The sequence below is a fragment of the Misgurnus anguillicaudatus genome, chromosome 8 (assembly GCF_027580225.2).
Source record: "Misgurnus anguillicaudatus chromosome 8, ASM2758022v2, whole genome shotgun sequence".
Taxonomy (NCBI): domain Eukaryota; kingdom Metazoa; phylum Chordata; class Actinopteri; order Cypriniformes; family Cobitidae; genus Misgurnus; species Misgurnus anguillicaudatus.
The window spans coordinates 392,000-416,746 of NC_073344.2; the positions used below are offsets into that span (position 1 = coordinate 392,000).

The 24,747-nt window shown below is 39.3% G+C and overlaps 1 long non-coding RNA gene across 1 annotated transcript; it reads left to right on the forward strand.

Moving 5' to 3' along the window:
- The first annotated feature begins 12,828 nt into the window (after positions 1 to 12,828).
- LOC129450984 (uncharacterized) lies at positions 12,829 to 14,276 on the forward strand. Its single transcript, XR_008646529.2, has 3 exons — positions 12,829 to 12,859; positions 14,031 to 14,102; positions 14,192 to 14,276. It is a non-coding gene; the product is annotated as an uncharacterized lncRNA (long non-coding RNA).
- The last annotated feature ends 10,471 nt before the right edge of the window (positions 14,277 to 24,747 follow it).

Sequence of the window (24,747 nt, forward strand, 5' to 3'; positions counted from 1 at the left end):
ACCCTCGTGTCTCTACGATGTTCTGATGCCGAGATATAACTGTTTGAATTTTATGTTGCTAGGGTGCTCAAAAGTGGTTGCTAGGGGCGTGGCTTAATACCTTTGTAAGGATCCTGAGAGACTGATTGGATGTCTGAGTAAAATGAGCCCACCCCCATGTCTCTATGACACTGTGGTGCAAAGATATCCATCTGGCATTTTATAATGGCAGTCTATGGGAGATGTTGCTAGGGTGCCCAAAATAGTTGCTAGGGGCGTGGCTTAATAGCTCTGGGACTATCCTGATAGATTGATTGGATGTCTGAATAAAATGAGCCCACCCCCTTGTCTCTACGACATTGTAAAGCAAAGATATCCCATCTGGAACTTTTTAATCACCTTATATGGGCATGTTTCCTGCCCCATTATAAGTCAATGGGAATTTTCGGGTGCCTCTTACACCCCAGGGGTACAACTTACACCCCATTATGATGTATGTTCTTAGAGAGCCTACCACCCTCTTCAAATAATGTAACTCACATGTTTGTACAAAATCCTCGAGCGGAGCTATGACACGTCAAAGATCGGTGCAATGTTAAGTCAATGGGATTTTTCGGGTGGTTTTTCGCCCCCCTTTTGGAAATCCTGCACCCGATCGCTTATAAAAGATATAGCACACCATTCCTCATTAAACCGGTCGATTTGAGCCCTCTTTCATGGGTCTACGACAAACCGTGCGAGACGAGTTACGCGCCGAAATTTTGTCCAGATATAAGAATAATAACTAGATAGAAAAATTTGTAGACAAACTTTATGTTGGCTTGACAAAGCCTCGCCTGAACGTTTAAAATAGATTGAGAGAAGTTTAACCCTCTACAGCACAGTGTTGCCCTCAGGCAACATACTACCTTTTTGAGCCTCACACCGACACTTTAATTTTTATAATATAATTTAATAAATATCACTTTTTAACATTTTTAAATTTAAATAATTTTACAGAAAAAAATATGTGTATGTGCATCAGTATGTAAAGAAGTATGTTTGATTGTCTGAAGACTTTCTTTGTTTTTATTTTCATACTAAGACCGTGTTTTTTGTTTGTTGCCCCAGGGCAACGTTGTGCTATAAGGGTACTAAAACACCAAGGTTTTTTATCTGATAAGATATGCATTAGAAAGTTTAACTCTAACAAACATCAATCACAAATGATTCCACTTAATCACAAACATGACTAATTAGTTTTATGGGCAACATTGTGCAGTTAGACCACTTTTATTCAGGCAAAATCATCCCAAAATGATGCATAACACACACATAAAAACACGCGCACACACACACACACACATGCACGCACGCACACACAAACACACACACAAACACATGCACACATTTGTTGGTTTATATGTTTATATGTAAATGTGGAAAACATTAACACATGCAGTGTTAGTTACAATTAGTAGTGTTCATGTTTGGCTATAATCATTTGTGATTGATGTTTTTTTTTCTAATGCATATATTTATCATATACAGGGTTCCCACACCTTAGTTAACGTCAAATTCAAGGACCTTTCAAGGACTTTCCAGGTCCAATACCCTCAAATTCAGAGTCTAAATGTGGGGACATATTTCAAGGGAGAACAAGGTTACAGATACATTGTTACAGTTCCGTTTCAAGGGAACTCGTGCTGCATCACTGCGGTGACACTTTGGGGACGCCTCTAGAGGTAAGTGCGTCTGAATGTGTATATCAAATTTAACCAATGGTGAGGCTAAACAACAAAGACAGGGTGACGCAGGTGCCAGGAAGTATATCGCTATCTGAAATATTGCCAAAGACGACGTTACAGGGACGCAGGAAGTGTGGCAAGGAAGACGCAGCGTCTCGTTCCCTTCTCAGGGAACAACAGTAACATACGTAACCCGAGACGTTTTCAAGTGTCAAACACAACTATGCAAAAAAGCATTTTTGGTATGAATCAACATTCGCATACAGAAGATATAAGCATTTAAACTGAACAGTTTAGCACGTGTGCTTAAAAGGCTAGAACTGTATGATATTATCCTACACTACACAGGGAATAATATGGATTTTTTACCAGATATCTTCTTGCATAAAATACATTCAATGACCTGTATCTATGTATGTATATTTTCAAAAACTTCCCAGGGCCTTGAATTTTTCCTCCCAGATTCACAAACTTTCATGGATGGAAAACCTGCATATAAAAAACCTTGGTGTTTTTATACCATTGTAGCACAATGTTGCCCTGAGGCAACAAAGTAAATTCTGAGTCAGGGGTGGTGGGGAGATAAATTGTATGATGGATATTTTATCAGTGACCCCCAAGCTCCCAAAAAGTGAGGTGAAATATTTTTTTCCCCAAAAAATAAAAAGTCATGCCATAGAGGGTTAAAACAAGTTTAGTTTTGTATTATAACTTTCCGTAAACATGATTTAACATAAAGTTAGCATGTAAGGAGGATTTAGCACTAAGTTAGCATGATGCTAACATGATTTAGCATGAATTAGCATGATGCTAACATGAATTAGCATGAAGCTAGCATGATGTTAACATGAATTAGCATGAAGCTAGCATGATGCTAACATGAATTAGCATGAAGCTAACATGATGCTAACATGAATTAGCATGATGCTAACATGAATTAGCATGATGCTAACATGAATTAGCATGAAGATAGCATGATGCTAACATGAATAAGCATGAAGCTAGCATGATGCTAACATGAATTAACATAAAGCTAACATGATGCTAACATGAATTAGCATGAAGCTAACATGATGCTAACATGATTTAGCATGAAGTTAACATGATTTATTATGAAATTAGCATAAAGCTAGCATGAAACTAGCATGAAGCTAGTATGACATAGCATGAAGCTAGCATAAGGCTAACATGACCAAAAGACCCAACCCCCATGTCTCTATGATTTTCGGATAGAGAGATATAAGGCTTTGTTTATTATGTTGCTAGGGTGCTCATATTTGGTTGCTAGGGGTGTGGCTTAATACCTCAATAAGAATCCTCAGAGACTGATTGGATGCCTGAGTAAAATGAGCCCATCCCCATGTCTCTGTGACACTGTGCTGCAAAGATATCCATCTGGGCATTTTATAATGGCAGTCTATGAGATATGTTGCTAGGGTGCCCAAAAATGGTTGCTAGGGGCGTGGCTTAATAGCTATGGGATGAACCTGAGAGACTGATTGGATGCCTGAGTAAAATAAGCCTACCCCCATATCTCTACGACACTCTAAAGTGAAGATATTCCATCTGGGACGCTTTTATTCCCTTATATGGGCATGTTTCCTGCCCCATTTTAAGTCAATGGGGAAATTTGGGTGCCTCTTACACCCCAGGGGTGAAACTTACACCCCAATGTGATGTATGTTCTTACACAGCCTGCCAGCCTCTTCAAATGTGGTAACTCACAAGTTTCTACAAATTTCTCGCTTGCAGCTATGACCCGTCAAAGTTTGTCGCAATGTTAAGTCAATGGAAAATTTGGGGTGTTTGAGCGCCCCGTTTAGGAATTCGGTAGGTTCCATCAGTTAGAAAAGTCATAGCACGCTAAGTCAGACCAGTCTGAAGACTTTTGGAAAGTTTGGTGAATCTAGCTTGAAAGCTCTAGGAGGAGTTACAGTCAGAAATTTTGGGGATCAGAAGAAAAATAATAATAATAAGCTTAGATCGAAGAACAGTATGTTGGCTTTGTCAAGCCAACATAATAAGTATGAGCAATAATAATAGTGATGCTTTGCATAAATGCAAGCACCACTAATAATAATATCCCTGAGCAATAGTAATAGTGATGCCTTGCATAAATGCAAGCACCACTAATAATAATAATAAGAATAAGTATGAGCAATAGTAATAGTGATGCCTTGCATAAATGCAAGCACCACTAATAAGTTTAACTACAATAACAGTATGTTGGCTTTGTCAAGCCAACATAACTAGATAGTAAAGTTTGAAGACAAACTTTAAGTTGGCTCAGGAAAGCCTGGCCTGAAAGTTTAAAACAGCTAGCATGATTTCCCAGGTGAAAAAAAGTAGTATTTCATGTATTAAAAATATACTTAAAATTTAAGTAATATGTTTTAATACATTTGTATTCCCAACGTGCTTATTTAAAGTGTATTAAAAAAATGTTAAATAGCTTTTAAATGTATTTCAAAAAAGTGTACTAGAAGTACGTTGGTAATAAATACCAGTATATAACAATATGGCCGCCGCGAACATTGATGACGTAGATCGAATAAGCCCTATATCTTTAATTACACTTTTATTAGTATGCTAAACTCAAGCATACTTTTAAAGGCGGAGTCCACGATGTTTGAAAAATGCGTTGGAAAAGGAGACGGACCGACTACCAAAACACACTTATAGCCAATAAAATCAAATCAAATGCCGGGTTGCGTATGTGTGGGGCGGGTCTATCAACAGAAGGTCCAGATTCTATTGGGGTAGGGGCGTGTTTGTTTAGGTGATTTCAAATATCCACCTTGGCTTTCAAACATCATGGACTCCACCTTTAATGTATTTCTAAAAAGTGCACTAGAGGTATGCTGGTAATAATTATATCTTTAATTACACTTTAAAAAGTATGCTAAACTCAAGCATACTTTTAATGTATATCTAAAAAGTGCACTAGGGGTACGCTGGTAATAAATATAGCTTTAATTACACTTTTTATAAGTATGCTAAACTCAAGCATACATTTAATGTGTTTCTAAAAAGTGCACTAGAGGTACGCTGGTAATAATTATATCTTTAATTACACTTTAAAAAGTATGCTAAACTCAAGCATACATTTAACGTATTTCTAAAAAGAGCACTAGAGGTACGCTGGGAAAAATATATGTTTAATTACACATTTAAAAAAAGTATGTTAAACACAAGCATACTTTTACAGAAGTTTTAGTGTATATATATTTTTAACATATATATTTTTAAACAAGTACATTAATTTTAATAGGCTAACATTGCAATTTTAACATCATATCGGAGAGACGCAAGAGAGAGACGCAAGAGAGAGACGCAAGAGAGTGGCAACACTGTTATCGGAGCTCCGTCGAGTTCATCATCTAAATCTTATTTTCTTACTATCTTGTTCCTATCTATATAATATAACTTACTAGTTCATCTTAGGAATACCTTACCGTGACGATTATTCAACAGTTTCAATAAGTGAAACGATTTATCACTGGTAAACACCCAGTATTAGCATATAGCCCGCTAGCATCAGCAAACGAGGAAACGCTGCTCCGTGCATTGGAGCTCCGTCGAGTTCATCATCTAAATCCTATTTTCTTACTATCTCGTTCCTATCTATATAATATAACGTACTAGTTTATCTTAGGAATACTTTACCGTGACTATTATTGAACAGTATTAATAAGTAAAACGATCTATCACTAGTAAACACCTAGTGTTAGCATATAGCCCGCTAGCATCAACAAACGTGCCGGTTGAAGTTAGCACTTGCTCACTGTCTGTTTACTGTAAATCTGCCTTCCTTTTCGATCTAATGGCGGACTCATCCGATGTATGTTTTTCAGACCTTTCCTCACCAGAGCAGGAAGCTGTGGAGGAGTTGTGCCCCGGCATTAGCACCAGGCGGTACAGCATGCCTCACATCACCCTGGCTCCAGACACCCGGAGACGACCGAGGCACGCAACGAGCGAGCACCAATCTCGATGCAGCTTCACGGACCGCGTTCGGGCGAACGGAGACGCCATCACCCAGCATGAAAACGGTAAGACTCCGCTTGTCATTGTAACCTGCACTACTTGCCACATGTACAGTTTAGCTTCTTCCGTCAGCATAGAGGGGTTTACATATGCTAAGTGTATTGAAGTAGTAAGGCTGACGGAGAAGGTTGCAGAACTAGAAGCTAGCATCCGAACGCTAGTTGAGGACAGTAAGACCGCTAATGTTAATGTTACAAACACAGTTTCGGGTGCGCCTAGTGTTAAGCGTAATACACATGGCTCGGTTCCGACTTCAGAGTCAAGGCGGCTGACTAACTGGGTGACTGTCAGGCGGCCTAGTCACATTCGGCATCCAAATCACGTTCCTGTTTTAATATCAAACAGATTTTCTCCACCCAGCAATACACCGGCTGAGACATCTGTTAAAGGTGCTCTGGTTATTGGAGATTCTATACTCAGGAACGTTGGCATTGAGGCACCAGCCACCATAGTCGATTGTATACCGGGAGCCAGAGCGTCTGACATTAGATCCAAACTTAAAGTGCTGGCTAACGCTAACCGTAAGTTTTCTAAGATTGTTATTCACGCCGGCACGAATGACACCAGACTCCGCCAGTCGAAGATCACCAAAGATACTATTAAAGAGGTGTGTGAAATTGCAAAAACAATGTCAGACAATGTAATTTGCTCTGGTCCCCTCCCCGCCTACCGGGGGGATGAAACTTACAGTAGATTAGTGTCTCTTCATGGCTGGATGTCAAAGTGGTGCCCTCAGCATAACGTAGGGTTTATAGACAATTGGAAGCATTTCCGGGGAAGACCTGACCTGCTAAAGAGAGATGGCCTCCATCCGTCTCCGGAAGGAAGTGCTATACTCTCTAGAAATCTGACCAATAGTCTTACTTTTGATATTGTCTGACTATCCAGGGCCCAGGTCAGGAAAAAGACAGATCGGCTTACCCATCAGTCTGTTAGCTGCCTTGACATGTCAAGATCACATATATCCCAGCACATAGAGCCTTTTTTACCAGAGTACCAACACATCTCGACTGTGTCTCTTCCTCTAACAAATAAATACAGAGCACCGTTTACCTCGTCTCGTACAAATCTTATTAACATAAAATTAGAACACAATACATTAACAGATGAAACTCAAATGTTAAAATTCGGCCTTCTTAACATTAGATCACTTACCAACAAAGAAACAATTATCAATGAAATAATTACTGACCAAAACTTAGATGCACTCTGTTTAACAGAAACCTGGCTTAAAGCAGACGATTACACCAGTTTAAACGAATTCACCCCACAAGACTATTATTATAAATATGTTCCTCGTCTAAAAGGGAGAGGGGGTGGTGTAGCTACAATATACAATAAAATATTCAAAGTAAACCATAAATCCAAACTAAAATTTAATTCGTTTGAAATAATACTGTTAAATATGGAAATAACTGATCGCAACAACAAACGGCTTTCGTTCATTTTAGATACCATATATAGGCCTCCGGGGCACCACACAGATTTTCTTAAAGAAATATCAGACTTCCTATCTGAGCTTACAGTCACTGAAGATAAAGCTCTTGTCGTTGGTGATTTTGGTATCCATGTGGGTGATCCAGGGGATGCATTGGGACGTGCGTTTGTGGATGTTCTAAATTCTCTCGGAATTAAACAAAACGTGTCAGGGCCCACGCATAATCGTAATCACACACTAGACTTAATTCTGTCACTCGGACTCAATATTAATGACATCGAAATATCACCCCAGAGCGATGCCGTTTCAGACCATTGCCTTCTGTCATACACAATACTTCTAGATAGGACCGCTCAGTCTACAACATGCTACAGATTAGCCAGAACAATAACTTCCACCACTAAAGATAGCTTTATTAGCACTCTTCCAGACCTGTCTCAAATGAAACATGTAGCAGATAACCGTGAAGATCTAGATATTATAATAGAAAACCTGAACAACGTCTGCTTTAGCACGTTGGATGCCGTTGCTCCCATTCGAAAAAAGAGAATCAAAGAAAAACCGCCAGCTCCATGGTATGACCATCATACTGCAGCCCTTAAAAAAGTAGCTAGAAAAATGGAAAGAAACTACCGAAGCACAAAGTTAGAGGTATGGCGTTCAGCATGGAAAGCGAGTGTTCAACACTACAGACAGGCTATTAAAACTGCCAGATCTAACTATCTCAGTACGCTTATTAAAGAAAATCATAACAACCCTCGTTTCCTATTTAGCACAGTTGCGAAACTGACTAGAAATAAAGAACAAACAGAAACCAATAGTAAACTCCAACACAATAGTGATGACTTCATGAACTTCTTTACTAACAAAATTATGTTTATTAGGGAAAACAGAGAAACTACGCAAGCAGCCACCACTCTACCCAATAGTACATTTTCCACTAGATTACCAAACGAACATCTTGAGTCATTTAATCCTACTACAATAGAAGAGCTCTCTAAACTAGTAACGTTATCCAAATCATCGTCCTGTATACTAGACCCCATTCCCACAAAATTACTAAAAGAGGTATTTCATGTAGTGTCAGACACGGTACTTAATAATCTCTAGAATTAGGATACGTTCCAACAGCTTTCAAACTAGCAGTTATTAGACCGCTCATTAAAAAACCAAACCTTGACCAGGGAGATCTTAATTACTTTAGACCAATCTCAAATCTACCTTTTCTTTCTAAAATATTTGAAAAAGTAGTGGCAAGCCAGCTACGCACATTCGTAGAAAATAATAATACATATGAAAAGTTCCAATCAGGATTCAGGCCCCACCATAGCACAGAGACAGCGCTGCTTAGAGTTACAAATGACCTCCTATTAACATCCGATCGTGGTGAAATCTCAATCCTTATATTACTAGACCTTAGTGCAGCATTTGACACAATAGATCACACAATCTTACTCAATAGACTAGAAAACTATGTTGGCATCAGTGGTCAGGCATTAGCCTGGTTCAGATCGTATCTAACCAATCGATATCACTTTGTTTATGTAAATGAGGAAGAGTCATATCACTCCCCCGTTAAATACGGCGTACCTCAGGGATCAGTTCTAGGCCCTATCCTGTTCTCGTTATATATGTTACCTCTAGGAGACATTATCAGGAAACATAACATAAGTTTTCACTGCTATGCGGATGATACCCAGCTTTACATCTCGTCGCATCCTAGCGAAACCCACCAGTTTTCTAAGCTAACAGACTGCATTAGTGATATAGGACTGTATGGCACATAACTTTCTTATGCTAAACTCCAATAAGACAGAGATACTTATTATTGAACCGTATCGCTACAAACATAATATGTCAGATTACAAGTTGCCCATAGATGGCTGCACGGTGGTGCCATCTTCCACGGTTAAGAATTTAGGCGTAATGTTCGACAGCAATCTATCTTTCGATAGTCGTATCGCCAACATCTGCCGCACAGCATTCTTCCATCTTAGAAATATCTCAAAAATACGCCATATGCTGTCTGCATCAGACACAGAAAAGCTTATCCATGCTTTTATGACCTCTAGAATAGACTATTGTAACTCGTTACTCGGGAGATGCCATGCAAATCAGGTAAACAAGCTACAGCTGGTTCAAAACGCCGCCGCAAGAGTGCTTACTCGCCCTAAAAGTATGAACACATCAGTCCAATTCTGGCATCTTTACACTGGCTACCAGTTAAATATCGCATACAATTTAAAATATTACTAATCACCCACAAAGCCTTAAATGGCCTAGCGCCCTCGTATATTAAAGAACTACTATCAGAATACAATCAATTCAATTCAATTTTAATGACCACACAGCCAGGCTGGTGGAATTTGTGAATCCATCACGTAAACTGCACTCACAAAATTCTGGTCACTTAATTATCCCTAGAATATCAAAAGTGTCTAAAGGTGGTAGATCCTTTTCCTACTTAGCCCCTAAGCTCAGGAATGATTTACCAAATAATGTTCGAGTATCAGACACAGTCGATCAATTTAAATCTAAACTTAAGACATTCTTCTTTTACAAAGCATTCACATAAAATGTCCAGTAAATGTACATTTCCCGCAGTAGTTAGTTTGTCTAGAACAAAGCACTCACATACCTCATATGGGTAATATACTATTGCCGCAATAGTTAGCCTGTCTGGAACCGAGCTGACTTGAACCACTATAATGTTTGACACTTGCATTACATGCGAACGGCCCCTACGCTAATAGAATTCTGTTTTTCTCTCCCTGTCTTGTCCTCGACCACGAGGACAATGAGACAAACAGACCCAGTTCCTGTTGCTGTGAAGATCATCGCACCACTGATCCACTGGCTGTCCTTCAACGTGATGACCAGCAGATGCCCGACCAACGACCACCGGCTAAACCAGTTTAATTCGCTTACCCGCCTCCTATCCCTACCGTTTCTATATATATATAAATATATATTAATTCCTCCCAAGGGTTTTTTGTCCTTCTAGGAGTTTTTCCCATTGGGTTTTTTCCTAGGGGGTTTTTCGTCCCAGGAGAGTCAGCCAACTTTGGCTTAACTTAGCACTTTACTGTATACGTTACATTATTAATATGCTCGCTTATTAATAACCGCTTTCTCTACTTCTAATATTTTCTATTGATTTTCTGTGTTCTCCTCTACATCTTCTCATGTAAAGCTGCTTTGCAACAATTAACACTTGTGAAAAGCGCTATATAAATAAAATTGAATTGAATTGAACGTGCATTATATATTAATTTTACAAAGTTAATCAACATAAATTTGTTAGTGTTTACATTCAAACAACACACGTGACGGACGTGACTAAACCTCATTGGTTCTTGGGATTCAGTACGTCACATTGGCTTCCTGATTCTGTTGTTCGATACACAACATGCATGATCGTTGGTAAATGTGGATTAAGAGTTGAAACTAAAACTGTTAAATTATATATAGTAATCATCAGAGGACTTGGCTGAAACAACGCGATTCACGTGGATTACTTCGGCGATGTTTTTTATTGTTGTTGTGATTAACTTTTTGAAATATGAGCAGTTTTTAGGTATCAAGTGGATCTGACATCGAGGGGAAATATACGTTTCTTGGATTTCCTAAAAGTACATCGTTTTTGTTTGAAGATGAATGAGAGAACATGAGGGTAAGTTAAGTGATGACAGATTTTTGCTTTTTTATTTTTAGTGAACTATTAAATAAGTAGAACATTTAGTATTACAGTATGTCTTAATTTTAACCCAGCTTCTTCAAGCGTGTATGTTGTGTGGCTTTTGGAACATAACGTTACATTTTTTTGTGAGTAAAGTTAGGCATTTCATTTCTCTTGTTGTATTTCAAAAATCATAACAGCCTGTTTTTAGCCCAGCGGCATTCAAATTGACCAATCAGAGCCGAGAATTTCTAATAAGTCGAAGTAGAGATGAACAGATGAAGATACAGCTGTAGCGAATTTATGCGGGAGGAGGGGAATAAAGTTATTTGAAACACTATGAACCTCCGACCGAAACACTACGGGGATTCCCAAGGGAATCTTAGATTTTAGCTCAAAAGGGAATATTATGTACAATTAACTGTAATTAACTATACAAATTTATCAGGTTTTACCTGGCGTAGCAGAATTAATAATAACAATTAATTAATATGTTCGTCCACCGAAGACATATATCCATAATCGTATATTAACGTCTAAGAAATGTTAATTTCATGGCCTTTAAAATTAACCTTCTCACTGATATACAGTGCTACTCGCAGCTTGAAGCTGGATCAAAGGGCAGAAATAGTGACTTTAATTTCTTGAGCATTGAACACAGAAACAATTCAATTGTGAAAATGCAAACCCGGTTTATTAGCTATAAAACGAAGTACACATAACGACTAACTAAACATACACACATACAATAACATAAAACATAGGTGAGAAAGAAAAGATTGAAAATACTAGAGAGAGAGTAAAAGATTGGCAATAGCACTATTGCTTAACATCTGCACAAACCATCGAAAAATCTCTAAGGAGCGCCTTAATTTTTTTTATAAGGGGTAAAGCTTAAACATCAGCGAGTAAAACAAGTTTATACTTGCATTTGGCTCTTTGTGATGCGGTGCGACGTTTCTGATGCGCACGGTGCGAGCAGGGAGAGAGAGAGATAATCCAGGTGTGTTCGTAAGATGTGGGAGTCCGTTAAGTTGTTCGTAGGGCGGATTGGTCCGCATGGTTTTCCGAACTAGCGCAAAGCCAGGAAAGACTGTCCCGAAGAGACAGGGCTGAGAGAAAAGATGATGAATCCGAGGGACTCTGGGTGAGTCTCAGCGAGTTTCCAAACTGCGTTGACAAATTACCTGAGTAACTGAGCGCTCCAGCCACCGGGCGGCTGAGTTACTGGGCGAACTGAGCGATTGAGCAATGATGGCTTGGGCGATAGGCCGTTTTGACCTTTCACACGCCCAGCCCATTTTAGGTGAATGACCAATGTGCGAAGTGTTCGATCGCGCAGGGAAACAAGCCTTTGTTCTTTCAGGCATCACATTTGCGTAATTGCATAATGATAAAAGTTTGTTTCCATAACTCTTCAAATCGATATTAAATGACATTGATGCGGCTTATGGTAATATGATACATAGAAATGATTGGGAAATAAAGAGTAGATTAATTTGATACTAGACAAGACATGGGTTTAAGATCACGTTGAATAATAATTTCATACCTAAGATATGAACCATGCTACAGTGAACAAAATCTAACTAAAGTGTTAACACACAGTTACATCACACATACATGATCATGCAGTAAAGGGATATAACATATATATACATTTAAACAGCTCATTGTGATCTTTAAACGTGGTTTCATCAGAGACATATCGTCTGTGCCCCCTGCTGTGTCTCTGGCGATTGTCGTTCGATCGGCTCTCAGGTTTCCCTGGTGGAATTCCTTTGAACCTCCTTTTACGACGGCATTTGTTTTAATTGTCGCCCACTTTACAGCCTTGATAGGTGATAGAGATCTCAACGATTGTCAACAAAGGAGACAGGGTTATCTAATTATCACAATTTTAGGGCTGTTGAAATCCAGATGCCCAATGGCCTCTATTTGACTCCGAGACATCTGTTACACAGCCCATAAAAATACTTATTCTTGGTGGTAAGATTTTAGTTCTACAGTATTCGTATAACATTTAGATCACTTTTACGTTTTTCTAATGCTAATGTTTAAAGAGTAACTAAACCATAAACCAACTTTTTTAGTTAATGATCTGTAAGAATGTGTCAGGGCTCTGCCATAAGGTCTTGTTTTATATTTGTATTTTGTCATGGTGGCAGAGTTCTGGCAGTACCAGGCTTTCTGTGGAGGATCATGCCTTGTTTTTTGTGTGGCATGTGCCTCCGGTGTCTTGTCTTGTGACCCTGCCCCCTCGTTCTCTTGCTTATTTGTAATCATTGGTTTTCTCCCATCACCTGTTCCCGCTCGTTATATTGTTTGGTTTTTTTCTATTTAATGTCATTGTATCCTAAGTTCTGTGCAGGTTCATTGTGTACTGTTTCTCGTGTTCGAGTTTGAGTAAAGTCTAATTATCCAGTCGAAGTTTAGTGTTATATGTCAGAGTCTAGTGTTTCATGTTTTGTACCCCCTCGAGGGTTTCTGTTTATTTAAATAAAGTGTTTTTCCCTGACATTGTTGCGTGTGGGTTCATTTGTCCCTCAGACCCTCACAGAATGAACCTGGCAACACTGAACCCAGCGACGGTGTTGGGGTCCGTCGCATCACCTCCAGTGGGGCTTCTACTACCTGTTGTGGTACGCCCAGTACCGGACTGGCTGACCAGGAGGAGTCGTGAGCGGTTCCACTCCGAGCTATGGAGAGCCGCCGTAGACTCGGATCCAAACCTCGAGGAGTTGGCGTTCTTCTTCGGTCCGGTCATCGGCTTGGCCGCGGTAATATTTACATCTGCTCACGGGATGGCCAAGCCCGCGCAGCCGGAGCCTGCGCATTCCGCGGAGCCACAGCCAGAGGCCGCACATTCCGCAAATTTGGGTAAATCCAGCAAACAAGTAAATTTTAGCAAATCTGCTGTCACTTTGCTTTAAATTTCCCGCATCGGAAACTTAAGTGCAGCCTTGAGTCAAACGTGGAAGTTAAGCGTGCATAGAGTCTTGTAAGCAAGACCACAATAGACATGTCAATGGAAAATGCCCTTGGTTAAAATGAAACACAATTATCAAAGTAAAGCATATCCTGTAATACACACAGGTTTCATTATATCAGTGTCAGTGAGTTAAGCCTCCTATAACCCTATGTTCAATGTAACTTGTAGAGTGCCATGTAGCGACGGATCAAACGGACACTCATGTCAAGCTTGATGAGGACACAGTCAAAGCTTTAAAAGGTAAACTGAGGAGTTCACAAAATTCTAATGCCTATCTATGTTCATTAATTATTGGTTAATTTTGTATATATTCTGTTTCCTTTTCACAGACCTTGTGATTAAGTCTTCAGTGTCTGAATGGCAAGAAGAAGTGACCCTCCACTTAAACGTGACATTTAAACTGCTCTGTGTTTTTTGGTTCAGCCATTTGCAGGTTTATCTTAAGCGACTTTGAGTTTGAGAAAAGCGCTATAGAAATGCAATTTATTATTATTATTATTATTAAGTGTGCTTGCAAAAGCACACTTATTGTTCTTCTTAAGTTGTATTATTCTTATTAAGTGTGCTTGCAAAAGCACACTTATTGATCTTCTTAAGTTTTATTATTAAGTGTGCTTGCAAAAGCACACTTATTGTTCTTCTTAAGTTTTATTAAGTGTGCTTGCAAAAGCACACTTATTGTTCTTCTTAAGTTTTATTATTCTTCTTATTATTATTAGGGGTCAAGCACCGAAGGTGCTGTGACACCTATTGGAATTGTTAGTATTATTATTATTAGGGGTCAAGCACCGAAGGTGCTGAGACACCTATTGCTATTGTTAGTATTATTATTATTATTATTCTTACTCTTGTCCAATGGGAGTCTATGGCAGCCCTATGAACCATAAGTAGTAGAATGATGAAATTTGGCACAATTGTAGTGCTGGTCCTAAATAGTCATGTGACCAATAATGGGGTCTTTAGCAGTAACTCTATAGCGCCACCAGCAGATCAAAAATTCAATGTTCGAACTGTTATAACTAATGATACATTTGAACTATGAAAATTCTACTTAGTACATGTGATTGCCCTTCTCACATTAATTGATTTTAATACCTTACAGTAAGACTCCTCCCATTACAGTAGTGGCCATTTTGAAATGTACAGTTGTTTGTTTTTTCGCTACTCCTCATTCAAATTTTGTTCAATTGTTATGAAGTTTGTCACAGATGATCTTTGTAGTGAGCTGCATAGAAATGACCGAACAGAATTTTGATATTTATCTTTATGCAAAAATAATAAATGCGTGAACTTAACGAGGTTGATGCAATAATGGTTCTGAAGCTGTACTTCGGTCATTCTTTGATCAATTGAAATGAAATTTGGTACACTTCATGTTGACCATGAATTGGGGGTCCATATCAATTTTGGTGACAGCGCCACCTATGGGTCATGAGATATGAAAATAGGCTATTTTTGCCCATAACTTCTGAACTGTTTGTCAGAAAATTATGATCTTGATGTCTATGGATTGCTTACATCATGCCGCATCTGTCGATGTGTATTATGCCGGGTTTGACCAAACTGCCTGTCCGCCATTTTGAAATTTCAGATAAATTGTTATATTTTTTTAACTATTGGACATATCTGCGCAAAAAGTGGTAAGGAGCTTTGACATGATGTCCTGAAGGTACCTGGGAAGTCAGAGTACAGCGCCACCTAGGGGTAATAAACTATAACAGTTCTTATGGAACCCTTTATAACTTTGGAATACTTTGTCTGATATCAATTTCTTTCTGAAATTGTATTCACTGGTTTATGCCGGTTGCAACGATACCTCATTTGTCATTTTCCAACATTCTGTTCATGTATTATTGTAAAGCATTTGGTAGATGATTTTTCCGCTACTCGTTTTACAAATTTTGTTTCTTTTTTGCCAGGTTCTGCTCGTATAATGTTTGGAGCAATCCGCACAGAAATGACTGAACAGATTTTTGATATTCTGTTCTCTTTCTTAGAAATACCACTCCAAAGTTGACTGTGCCTGTGACGTTGTCTATTTGCCATAGTAAATTAATATGACTGTATATTACATTGTATAGCATTACTACATAATGATCTGCTTGTCTTCAATATCACTTGAACTCACGTACATTGTATTTCTGGTATTTCTACTTCTGCTGTGTCAATTCTGCATCTTTGGTGATTGACATACGTCAATCCTTGCAGATATCTAATATTTTTCTGCTGCACCATGAACTGTGTCAACTGAGTGGCGCATCCAGGAAAGCACATGCATTGAGATTCTATGTTCTTGGGTTCGAATCCCACCTGAGTCGTATATTAGGTTTTTCTATTAATGTTTTTTTCTTTCTCATCAATTCTTCTCAACCTGTCTGTAGTTCACATATGTTATATTTTTCCATGTTTGCTGTTGTTGCTCTGCATTGTGGTGGTTCTGCTCTATGATTCCTGAGCCTTGCGTGTTTGATGCGCTTTATGGTGCTTGCTGTGCTTTGTGAGCTTGCTGTGCTTTGTGTGCTTGCTGTGCTTTGTGAGTTTGCTGTCTTTGTGTGCTTGCTGTGCTTTGTGAGTTTGCTGTCTTTGTGTGCTTGCTGTGCTTTGTGAGCTTGCTGTGCTTTGTGTGATTTCTGTGCTTTGTTTGCTTGCTGTGCTTTGTGTGCTTGCTGTGCTTTGTGAGCTTGCTGTGCTTTGTGAGCTTGCTGTGCTTTGTGTGCTTGCTGTGCTTTGTGTGCCTGCTGTGCTTTGTGAGCTTGCTGTGCTTTGTGAGCATGCTGTGCTTTGTGAGCTTAATGTGTTTTGTGTGCTCGCTGTGCTTTGTGAGCTTGCTGTGCTTTCTGAGCTTGCTGTGCTTTCTGTGCTTGCTGTGCTTTCTGTGCATTTTGAGCTTGCTGTGCTTTGTCAGCTTGCTGTGCTTGGTGTGCTTGCTATGCTTGGTGTGCTTGCTGTGCTTGGTGAGCTTGCTGTGGTTTGTGAGCTTGTTGTGCTTTTTGAGCTTGCTGTGCTTTGTGTGTTTGATGTGCTTTGTGTGCTTGCTGTGTTTTGTGAGCTTGCTGTGATTTGTGAGCTTGCTGTGTTTTGTGTGCTTGCTGTGCTTGCTTTGGGTGCTCATTAATGCGCTGAAGGTGCTTGGCCCCGAGTTGCTGCTTGCAGCTATATTTATTATTATTATTATTATTATTTTTCCCCAATGGGAGTCTATGGCAGCCCTATGAACCGTACATAGGAAAATGATGAAATTTGGCACAGTTGTAGAGATGGTCATAAATAGTCATGTGACCAAAAATGGGGTCTTTAGCAGTAACTCTATAGCGCCACCAGTAGTCCAAAAATTCAATGTTCAAACTGTTATAATTGGTGAACTATTTGATCTATGAAAATTCTACTTAGTACACGTGATTGCTCTCATCCCGCTTATTGAATTTGATACTTTACAGTAAGACTCCACCCATTACAGTAGCGGCCATTTTGAAATGTACAGTATTTCGTTTTTTCGCTACTCCTCCTTCAAATGTGGTTCAATTCTTATGAGATTTGGCACAGATGATCTTTGGAGTGAGCCGCATAGAAATGACCGAACAGAATATTGATTTTTATCTTTGTTCAAAAGTAATAAATGCGCAAACTTAACGAGGTTGACGCAAAAATGGTTCTGAAGCTGTAGCTCAGTCATTCTTTGATCAATTGCAATGAAATTTGGTACACTTCATGTGGACCATGAACTTGGGGTCCATGCCAAATTTGGTGACAGCGCCACCTATGGGTCATGAGATAATAAAATAGGCTATTTTTGCCCATAACTTCTGAACTGTTTGTCAGAAAATTATGATCTTGATGTCTATGGATTGCTCACTTCATGCCGCATCTGTCGATGTGAATTATGCCGTGTTTGACCAAACCGCCTGTCCGCCATTTTGAAATTTCAAATAAATTGTTATATTTTTTGAACTATTGGACATATCCGCGCAAAAAATGGTAAGGACCTTCGACATGATATCCTGAAGGTACCTGGGAAGTCAGAGTACAGCGCCACCTAGGGGTTATAAACTATAACAGTTCTTATTGAACTGCTTATAACTTCTGAATACATTGTCTGATATACATTTTCTTTGTGAAATTGTATTCACTGTTTTATGCTGATCGCAACGATACCTTGTTTGTCATTTTCCAACATTATGTTCAGGTGTTATTGTAAGGCATATGGTAAATGATTTTTTCGCTACTCCTTTTACAAATTTTGTGTATTTTATGTCAGGTTCTGCTCGTATAATGTTTGGAGCAATCCGCACAGATGTGACCGAACAGATTTTTGATATTCTGTTCTCTTTCTTAGAAATACCACTCTAAAGTTTACCGTGCCTGTGACGTTGTCTATTTGTCATAGTAATAAATTAATGTGACTGTATATTACATTGTATAGCATCACTATACATAATGGTCTGCTTGTCTTCAATTTCACTTGAACTCATGTACATTGTATTTCTGTTATTTCTACTTCTGCTGTGTCAATTCTGCATCTTTGGTGATTGACATGTTAATCCTTTCAGCTCTCTAATCTCTTGTCTGCTGCCTCATGAACTGTGTCAACTGAGTGGCGCATCTAGTTAAACCACATGCATTGAGATTCTGAGTTCCTGGGTTCGAATCCCACCTGAGTCATGACGTTTTGTTCTTCCTCATGAATTCTTCTCAACCTGTCTGTAGTTCACATGTGTTCTATTTTTCCATGTGTGCTGTTGTTGCTCTGCATTGTGGTGCTTCTGCTGTGTCTTTCCTGCATCTTTGGTGATTTACATATGTTAATCCTTTCAGCTCTCTAATCTCTTGTCTGCTGCCTCATAAACTGTGTCAACTGAGTGGCGCATCTAGTTAAACCACATGCATTGAGATTCTGAGTTCCTGGGTTCGAATCCCACCTGAGTCATGACGTTTTGTTCTTCCTCATCAATTCTTCTCAACCTGTCTGTAGTTCACATGTGTTCTATTTTTCCATGTTTGCTGTTGTTGCTCTGCATTGTGGTGCTTCTGCTGTGTCTTTCCTGCATCTTTGGTGATTGACATATGTTAATCCTTTCAGCTCTCTAATCTCTTGTCTGCTGCCTCATGAACTGTGTCAACTTAGTGGCGCATCTAGTTAAACCACTTGCATTGAGATTCTGAGTTCCTGGGTTCGAATCCCACCTGAATCATGACGTTTTGTTCTTCCTCATCAATTCTTCTCAACCTGTCTGTAGTTCACATGTGTTCTATTTTTCCATGTTTGCTGTTGTTGCTCTGCATTGTGCTGTTTCTTGCTGTGCTTTGTGTGCTTGCTGTGCTTTGTGTGCTTGCTGTGCTTTGTGTGCTTGCTGTGCTTTGTGAGCTTGCTGTGCTTTGTGTGCTGGTTGTGCTTTGTGAGCTTGCTGTGCTTTGTGTGCTTTGTGAGCTTGCTATGCTTTGTGTGCTTGCTGTGCTTTGTGTGCTTGCTGTGCTTTGTGAGCTTGCTGTGCTTTTTGTGCCTGCTGTGATTTGTGTGCTTGCTGTGCTTTGTGTGCTTGCTGTGCTTTGTGTGCTTGCTGTGCATTGTGAGCTTGCTGTGCTTTGTGTGCTTGCTGTGCTTTGTGTGCATTGCGCCGAAGGTGCTTGACCCCGTGTTGCTGCTTGCAGCTATATTTATTATTATTATTCTGCTTCCTCTTCTTAGCCATAGGCGTCTATGGCAGCCCTATGAACCGTACATAGGAAAATGATGAAATTTGGCACAGTTGTAGTGGTGGTCTTAAAAAGTCATGTGACCAAAAATGGGGTCTCTAGTACTAACTCTATAGCGCCACCAGCAGTGCAAAAATTCAATGTTCAAATGGTTATAACTGCTGATCCGCTTGATCTATAAAAATTCTAATTAGTACACGTGATTGCTCTCCTCATGCTTGTTGTTTTTAATACCTTACAGTAAAACTCCACCCATTACAGTAGTGGCCATTTTGAAATGTACAGTATTCCGTTTATTCGCTACTCCTCCTTCAAATTTGGTTCAATTGTTATGAAATTTGGCAGAGGTGAACTTTGGAGTGAGCCGCACAGAAATGACCAAACAGAATTTTGATATTTATCTTTGTTCAAAAGTAATAAATGCGCAAACTTAACGAGGTTGACACAAAAATAGTTCTGAGGCTGTATCTCTGTCATTCTTTCATCAATTGAAATTAAATTTGGTACACGTCATGTCGACCATAAACTGGGGGTCCATGCCAAATTTGGTGACAGCGCCACCTATGGGTCATGAGATATGGAAAATGGCTTTTTTTGCGCATAACTACTGAAATGTTTGTCAGAAAATTATGATCTTGGTGTTTACGGATTCCTTGGCTCATGCCGAATCTGTCGATATGTATTATGTCGGGTTTGACCACACCACCTGTCCGCCATTTTGAAATTGGTCATAAATTGTTATATCTTTTGAACTATTGGACATATTCGTGCAAAAATAGTTAGGGAGCTTCGGCATGATGTCCTGAAGTTACCTGGGAAGTCAGAGTACAGCGCCACCTAGGGGTTATAAACTATAACAGTTCTTATAGAACTGCTTATATCTTCAGAATACTTTGACTGATATACATTTTCTTTGTGACATTTTATTCACTGGTTTTGCCGATCGCAACAATACCTTGTTTGGCATTTTCCATCATTCTGTTCATGTGTTATTGTAAAGCATATGATAAATGATTTTTTCGCTACTCCTTTTACAAATTTTGTTTATTTTATGCCAGGTTCTGCTTGTATAATGTTTGGAGCAATCCGCACAGACGTGACTGAACAGATTTTTCTGCTGAGTGTCAAATTTTTGAGAAATACCTCTGTAAAGCGGACCATGCCTGTCATGCTGTCCCTTTGTCATATTAAAAAGAATCTGACAAAATTTGCCCATGTTGTTCATTATTGTACAAAATGTTCTTCACGAATTCAGTGCCATTTAAGTTATCTGATTGCCCTACACTTTGTATTTCTGTTTATTTTTGCTTTGTTGTGTTATTTCTGCCCCTTCAGTGATTGGCATGTCAATGTTTGCAGCTTTGAAGCCTCTTTTCCAAAGCCTTTCAACCCATGATTCCTCAGTGGCGCATGCGGTTAGTGCTGTGCTTTGAGAACCTGAGTTCATGGGTTCAAGTCCCATGTGCAGTGGTTTTTTGTCTTAAATTTTTTTTCACTTAAGTTTTGTGATTTTCATACTATACATTGTATTTCAGTTATTTGTGCTCTCTGTTGTCATTTCTACACTTTTGGTAATTGCTGGATATCAATGTTTATAGCTGTAAAGCTGTATTCTATAGCTTGGACACACCAACTCAGTGGTTTAATCATTTACTCAGTGGCGCATGCGGTTAGTGCTGTGCTTTGGGAACATGAGGTCATGGGTTTGAATCCCAGCTCTTACTTTCACTTATTGAGATTTCCTTTTGTGTTCCTTTTAACACGTTCTTCTCGACCTGTCTGGTTTTCCACACGTGTTATATTTTTGAAATCTTTTCTGTTGTTGCTCCGCACTGCAGTGGTTCTGCTCTGCATTTGCTTTGCTTCGGGTTCGGGCTCTGTATTGCGCGCTTTGCGCATTTGCTGCATCGTGTGGTTTTTGCTGTGCTTTGGGTGCTCATTGCGCTGAAGGTGCTTGACCCCGCAATTGCTGCTTGCAGCTATATTTATTAAGTGTGCTTGCAAAAGCACACTTGTTGTTCTTCTTAAGTTTTATTATTCTTATTAAGTGCTTGCAAAAGCACACTTATTGTTCTTCTTAAGTTTTATTATTAAGTGTGCTTGCAAAAGCACACTTGATGTTCTTCTTAAGTTTTATTATTAGGGGTCAAGCACCGAAGGTGCTGAGACACCTATTGCAATTGTTAGTATTATTATTATTAGGGGTCAAGCACCGAAGGTGCTGAGACACCTATTGCAATTGTTAGTATTATTATTAGGGGTCAAGCACCGAAGGTGCTGAGACACCTATTGCAATTGTTAGTATTATTAGGGGTCAAGCACCGAAGGTGCTGAGACACCTATTGCAATTGTTAGTATTATTAGGGGTCAAGCACCGAAGGTGCTGAGACACCTATTGCAATTGTTAGTATTATTAGGGGTCAAGCACCGAAGGTGCTGAGACACCTATTGGAATTGTACTTTTTTCTTCTTCTTAGCCATTGGTGTCTATGGCAGCCCTATGAACCGTATGTAGGAAAATGATGAAATTTGGCACAGTTGTAGTGGAGGTCATAAATAGTCAGGTGGTCAAAAATGGGGTCTCTAGCCGTAACTCTATAGCGCCACCAGCAGTGCAAAAATTCAATGTTCAAATGGTTATAACTGCAGATCCGTTTGATCTATGAAAATTCTACTTAGTACACGTGATTGCTCTCCTCATGCTTATTGTTTTTAATACCTTACAGTAAGACTCCACCCATTACAGTAGCAGCCATTTTGAAATGTACAGTATTTAGTTTTTTCGCTACTCCTCCTTCAAATTTGGGGCAATTGTTATGAAATTTGTCACAGGTGATCTTTGTAGTGAGCCGCACAGAAATGACCGAACAGAATTTTGATATTTAACTTTTTTCAAAAGTAATAAATGCGCAAACTTAACGAGGTTGACGCAAAAATGGTTCTGAAGCTGTACCTCGGTCATTCTTTGATCAATTGAAATGAATTTTGGTACACTTAATGTGGACCATGAACTTGGGGTTCTTGCCAAATTTGGTGACAGCGCCACCTATGGGTCATGAGATATGAAAATAGGCTATTTTTGCCCATAACTTCTTAACTGTTTGTCAGAAAATTATGGTCTTGATGTCTATGGATTGCTTACATCATGCCGCATCTGTGGATGTGTATTATGCCGGGTTTGACCGAACCGCCTGTCCGCCATTTTGAAATTTCACATAATTTGTTATATTTTTTGAACTATTGGACATATCCGCGCAAAAATTAGTAAGGAGCTTCGACATGATGTCCTGAAGGTACCTGGGAAGTCAGAGTACAGCGCCACCTAGGGGTTATAAACTATAACAGTTCTTATGGAACTGCTAATAACTTCTGAATACTTTGTCTGATATTAATTTCTTTGTGAAATTGTATTCACTGGTTTATGCCGATTGCAAAGATACCTCATTTGTCATTTTCCAACATTCTATTCATGTGTTATTGTAAGGCATATGGTAAATGATCTTTTCGCTACTCCTTTTACAAATTTTGTTTATTTTATGCCAGGTTCTGCTGGTATAATGTTTGGAGCAATCCGCACAGGAATGACTGAACAGATTTTTCTGGCACCTAGGCAGTTTTTTGAGAAATACCTCTGTAAAGTTGATCATGCCTGTGATGTTGTCTATTTGTCATAGTTAATTACTGTATATTACATTTTATAGTGTTGCTCTACAGAATGTTTTTCTTGTCTTCAATCTCACTTGACCTTTTTGATTCTTATATACATTGTATTTCTGTTATTTCTGCTCTGTGGTGTCATTTCTACATCTTTGGTAATTGGCATATATCAATCCTGCATCTCTGTAATCTCTTTTCTGCTGTCCCTTGAACTGTGTCAACTGAGTGGCGTGGCGAGTAAGGCAACCGCATAGAGATTCTGAGTTCTTGGGTTCGAATCCCACCTGAGTCATGATGTTTTGTTCTTCCTCATCAATTCTTCTCAACCTGTCTGTAGTTCACATGTGTTCTATTTTTCCATGTTTGCTGTTGTTGCTCTGCATTGTGGTGCTTCTGCTGTGTCTTTCCTGCATCTTTGGTGATTGACATATGTTAATCCTTTCAGCTCTCTAATCTCTTGTCTGCTGCCTCATGAACTGTGTCAACTGAGTGGTGCATCTAGTTAACCAGATCCATTGAGATTTTGAGTTCCTGGGTTCGAATCCCACCTGAGTCATGACGTTTTGTTCTTCCTCATCAATTCTTCTCAACCTGTCTGTAGTTCACATGTGTTCTATTTTTCCATGTCTGCTGTTGTTGCTCTGCATTGTGGTGGTTCTTGCTGTGCTTTGTGTGCTTGCTGTGCTTTGTGTGCTTGCTGTGCTTTAAGAGTTTGCTGTGCTTTGTGTGCTGGTTGTGCTTTGTGAGCTTGCTGTGCTTTGTGAGCTTGCTGTGCTTTGTGTGCCTGCTGTGATTTGTGTGCTTGCTGTGCTTTTTGTGCTTGCTGTGCTTTGTGTGCTTGCTGTGCATTGTGAGCTTGCTGTGCTTTGTGTGCTTGCTGTGCTTTGTGTGCATTGTGCCGAAGGTGCTTGACCCCGTGTTGCTGCTTGCAGCTATATTTATTATTATTATTATTAGGGGCCAAGCACCTATGGTGCTGTGGCACCTATTGTTTCTGTTAGTATTATTAGGGGCCAAGCACCTATGGTGCTGTGGCACCTATTGTTTCTGTTAGTATTATTAGGGGCCAAGCACCTATGGTGCTGTGGCACCTATTGTTTCTGTTAGTATTATTATTAGGGGCCAAGCACCTATGGTGCTGTGGCACCTATTGTTTCTGTTAGTATTATTATTCTTCTTAATCTTAATCTTAATCTTCCCCAATGGGAGTCTATGGCAGCCCTATGAACCGTATATAGGAAAATGATAAAATTTGGCACAGTTGTAGTGGTGGTCATAAATAGTCATTTGGCCAAAAAATGGGGTCTCTAGCAGTAACTCTATAGCGCCACCATCATCTCAAAAATTCAATGTTCAAATGGTTATAACTGGTGATCCATTTGCTCTATGAAAATTCTACTTAGTACACGTGATTGCTCTCCTCATGCTTATTGTTTTTAATACCTTACAGTAAGACTCCACCCATTACAGTAGCGGCCATTTTGAAATGTACAGTATTTCGTTTTTTCGCTACTGTTCCTTCAAATTTGGTTAAATT